Genomic DNA, 4924 nt, shown 5'->3' with positions numbered 1-4924 from the left:
GTGTGTGTGTGGTGTGTGTGTGTGTGTGTGTGTGTGTGGGTGTCTGTGAACTAAGCTAGGATGAGGAGCCCAGGGAGGGAGACTGGGACCGAGTAGAGAAGAGAATAGGGGTGACCCGCCCGAGGCTGGAGAGGGAGAGACAGATCAGATGAAGAGCCAGGAGCGGGGAACTACAACTAACAGGGGGAAGAAAACTGGGGCCAGGGGCTGGGAGAAGAGCCTGACGGTTGGCACGAGAGTAGGAGTGACAGCCAGCAGGAGTGTGGAGAGACCAATTAGATGAATAGCTGGGTCCAGGGAAACTGGATGGACAAACAGGATGGGAATGAGGAGTTAGGTAGAGGGTAGAGACAGGAGAGTTGCACATGGGGAGGGCATGGGGCAGAAAGATTCAAGTTTGGGGGACGGGGCAAGCAGAAGGGCCAGGGCCTATTAGCGCATCCTCCCCTTCCAGGACCTGGACTGGAACCAAGATGGCAGAAAGTCGCCTTTCTGTCCCATCACCACCCATCTGTTCAACCCACCGGCACAGCTTCATAGTTTCACAGTTGGTCGGGTTGGAAGGGACCTGAGCAGATCATCGAATCCGACCCCCTGCCATGGCAGGAAAGAGCACTGGGGTCAAATGACTGCGGCGAGGTGCTTACTTAGCCTCCTTTTGAAGACAGTGTGCATCTCCTACCCCCAGCGCTGGTCCACACAGCGTAGCAACCTACTGCTGCTGCCAGCTACTCTGTTAGCTCAAGGGACAGAGGTCTGTGTGGCAGACCTGAAGGGACCTATGTGAATGGCGCAATAAAGACACGTGATAGAATTTCCAATTCTTTACCCTTGTATTAAAAAAAAACAACGAAGAAGTTGCACACATAAAAAATGGCATTAAAAACCTCTTGTTAAAGTTGCACAGTCCCTTGGACGTTCGGAAATGCTGCTTGACTTCCATGTGATTTTAATTTTGTTCCCACTGGGGATAAGCTTTGTGGGATCACCTTAGCTGCACGAGATTTCTCCACAGGCCCCCTGCCTCCTTCAGTGCACACGCAGGTGGACCTGCTCCAGGGGACAGCGGCGGCTGTGAAGCGAAGGCGGGTGCAGCCTCTTGCAAAAGGGGAAGACGTGGAGCGAATGAGGCAGGGACTTGCGAGAAGAAAAGGGGTGGTCTCAGTGCTAAGACAGTTGAGTGCTGCCCTGCAAAACTGGTTTCTATCCCTGCCTCTGACACACAGCTCCTGTGTGATGTTGAACAGCTCAGTGCATATGGCCACTCATTTGTGTTCTTCCTTTCCTGGGTGCTTCACGTGAGATCCAAGGGTTTGACTTGAAGTGTAGGGACCCCAAGCCATGACCCAAGTCAAGGGGAGCAGTGCTGGAACAGATATACTGCTATGTGATGCATAGCAGTCCTGGAAAGTCAGGGGCTCAGTGTCTCCAACTGGACCCCCAAAATGAAGACACTTGAGCTTAATGTATCCATGCCTCAGGACTCAATAACAAACTTTGGGATGATAATACCCCCACACCTCACAGAGTGTTATGGAGATTCATTAATATTTATCAAGCACTCAGATACCATAGTGTCAGCCCTATGAAACCATTGAGAAACGGGGCTGGAAGGGGCCTCAGGAGGTCAGCTAGCCTAGCCTTCTGCTGGAAGCAGGATCAGTCCTGTGTTAACCGTTGCAAGCAATGGTTTGTGTAACCGGCTCTTACGAATTTCCAGCGGTGGAGATTTCACAGCCTCTCTAGGTGATCTCTTCCAAAGCCTAACCACCCACAGAGTTAGAAACTTCTTCCTAATATCCAGCCTAAATTTTCCTTGTTGCAATTTAAGCCTGTTACTTCTTGTCCTGCCCCCTGCAGCCACAGAGAGCAATCTGTCACCGGCCGCTTTGTAACAATCCTTTATTGGAAGACCGTTAGCAAATTCCTCTCAGTCTTCTCTTCAGGCCAAATAATCCCCGTTCTTCCAACCTTTCCTTGTGTTTCTGCAGAAGAAAATCAAATCGGACAAAACCACCAAAGAAAAGCCCCCCACCATAGGAATAATTCTTTCTTCAGAGGAAAGTTTGAATAATAAGAAAATAAGGCACAAGGGCACGTTCTGAGGAAAACCCAAATTTTGAATAGCTGCTTATTAATTATCACCATTCCTTCTGTCAGGTGAACGAGGCAGGGGCTCCTGTGGGAAAAAAATAGCATGCAATCATGTCACGAAAGATGATCATAATGCTTATGCACAAGGGGGGTCAAATTAAACTTGCACAGGCGACCTTAATTATGGCGTTCGGGAAATTCTGAGTGCTTTGCTTTGCAAACTGTGAATGCTTTTTTAACGTAGCTGTTTCATGGGTAATTATATGTAATAAAAAATAGGGCCAGATCCTTCCTGTTCCTGCTCAAGCATTTCTGCAGATGCCAGTGGGACCCGAATGCAGCCCATGCAGCGTGGCTTATACGGGTTAGGAAAGTGCTTTGACTTCCATCTGGAAAAGAGCGTGTGTGTGTATGAGTGTGTGTAAGTGCACGCATGCATGTGTGTGTGTGTGTGTGTGTGTGTGTGTGTGAGCAGTGTTAATTATGATCATTATTAGTATCTCACAAAGCACCACTTACCCTCTTCCTATTTTTCCCTTGGCCTTATAAAAACCGAGGGAGTGGATGGCAGGAAATCACATATTGTATGTACATCTTGGTGACTCATTTCCCCTCAGGGTGCTTGTACTATTCCACCCCAGTGACAGATGTAAAAACATTTCTCTAATGTATTAATACATCAGTGGCGATTTGTACTTGCTCAAAGGTAACCGAGCACTTTCGTACGCAAGACAGGGACAGAGGGAAGGGCGGCAAGAACTCAGATCTCTTAAACCACCAAGCCTTTATTAAAATGGTTTGGTGCTTAAACCAAATGAGAGAGAAACTCCTTTTGTTTCCTGATATACCATTCTGAACATGCATTAAGCGAATACAACCTCACCTGTTATCTTGGCTCTAATCCTTCAGTTATTATTCCTAAGTGAGATGCCTCCTGAAGGCAAAACAGTAAGATTTGAATTCATAATGTCCGTACATCAGCGCTCTGCACCAATGCTGGGGGGGGGGGTGTTAAACATGTAATGCTAGAATATTGTTTGCTTTGACTTCCCTAGCTGGTTGATCAGATGTATTAATTCCTAGACACCTGGGGGAACATTAGCCAATACAGCCTGCTGATTAGGGACCTTGTGCAGATCTAAAGGACTTGATAATTTTTCCTTAAATTTTATTTTCCAAGTTAGTTGCATAGTTAATTTGGCACCACAAGGTAGAAATAAAGGCTGATGGCTTATTCTTTCATAGTACGTTTCATCCATAGGTCTCAAAGCTCTTGCCAAAAAAAGGGGGGTTCCCAAGATAGGAATTTACATGCTAAAAGCCACTCAACAAGTCATTGCCAGAATTGGGGCTAGAACCCAGATCCTCTGCTTCCCAGCCCGTTGCTACCTACTATCAAGGAGTTTATAATCTGTTGCCCTCACAGGCTGCCATAGCCAACCTGCCCCATGCACAGGCTGCAGACCTCTGCTGTGGACCCCAATCCCTGTCCTGAAAAGCAAATGAGTGCGGGGGCTCTGCAGAGGAAATGGATGGTACAGGCAGAGCTTCATGATGCCACTCGATGCTGCCTCCAGCCAGGTGACACCTCTGCGCACTAGAGCCAACATCTTCACAGGCTGGATCCAGCCCACGGGCCATAGGTTGCCAAGCCCCGCACTGAGCCATGTCTTGCAAAGGTGTATAATGTTCATGCATGAGGATGTCTGCCCCAGTGGTAGGGACCAGCACCCTGGGCTCCGTTTGGGCTGTGCCAGTGACCTGCTGGGCATCCTCAGATAATCAACTCCATCGCTGTGTACCTCCGTCTCCTTGCCATCATCTGCCCTTCTAGCCCTTGATGTCTTGAGGAGAGAGTTAGTGGTACAGCACCTGGCACAGTGACAGATGCCTCAAGGCACTCCTCTAGTTTAAATGATAATAATAAGGGGCTGGGGCAGGGAGGGAAGTTCGGGCATTTCTGTATAGTCCTGTCATGAAGCCATTTGTTTGCTGTCCCCTATGTAGCCCTGTGGTGACAATGAGCTGTCAGGGTGGGTCTAGGTTTTTAGAGGAAGAGAAATGATCCTTTAAATGATCCCATCCTTGGGTGCTTGCCCCACCTCCAGAAGCTCCTCCTGCCTTTCAGCCCTTGTGATGAAGTCCCAGCGACTTACATGTCACCACTGTCTGTGCCAGGGGGAAGGGGTGGATGCCCAACATTTTGAACCAGGCGGGCATATTTCAGTGCCTGGCTCAGCGGTGTAAGCACCCTGAGTTTCCAACAACCCCAAGGGAACGGTGGGTGCTCAGCACTTTGTAAAACGAAGCCACTCCTGTCTTTGCTCAAGTTTGGGTTTTGCTGCTTAGCTGTGGTTACCAACGTTTGATATTTTTCACTGTAATTTTCAGAAGAAATGAATGCTGAGTTCCTCTGACACAGTCCTGAGCCCTTCTTGTCAGTGGTGCCTACAACCACAGGGGCTGTTGAAAACTCAGCCCCAAGAGGTCTTGTGAACTAAGGTCGGATGAGGAGCCCAGGGTGAGAGCCTGGGACCCAGTAGAGAAGAGAATAGGGATGACCTGAAGCTGGAGAGGAAGAGGGATGACCCAGAAACACGGCATAATGGCACAGGCCTTGAGCCGGGTAGGGCACCCAGGCAAGCAGCCCCTGCTCCTGAAGGCTGGTTTCAGTTCTGGTGGCTTTGGCCAAGAAGGGGTCTTCTTGGCCAGGTGCCTTTGGAGGAACAGGGATTCACTTTATAGACTTTCATAGACATTAGGGCTGGAAGGGACCTCGGGAGATCATCGAGTCCAGCCCCCTGCCCAAAGGGCAGGAAGTCAGCTGGGG

At 49.1% G+C, this 4924-nt stretch overlaps 1 protein-coding gene across 1 annotated transcript in view; it reads left to right on the top strand.

The window, feature by feature from the left end:
* RNF165 (ring finger protein 165) overlaps window positions 1-4924 on the top strand; it is a gene marked incomplete at its 5' end in the record, with an annotated part of 18921 nt that overhangs the window by 4653 nt on the left and 9344 nt on the right. The gene's annotated exons all lie outside the window — the stretch shown is intronic.

The sequence above is a fragment of the Crocodylus porosus genome, unplaced genomic scaffold (genome assembly GCF_001723895.1).
Source record: "Crocodylus porosus isolate Cpor-Errol unplaced genomic scaffold, CroPor_comp1, whole genome shotgun sequence".
NCBI lineage: Eukaryota > Metazoa > Chordata > Crocodylia > Crocodylidae > Crocodylus > Crocodylus porosus.
The sequence above is the reverse complement of the archived record's forward strand: the minus strand, read 5'-3'. Positions and strand labels throughout refer to the sequence as shown.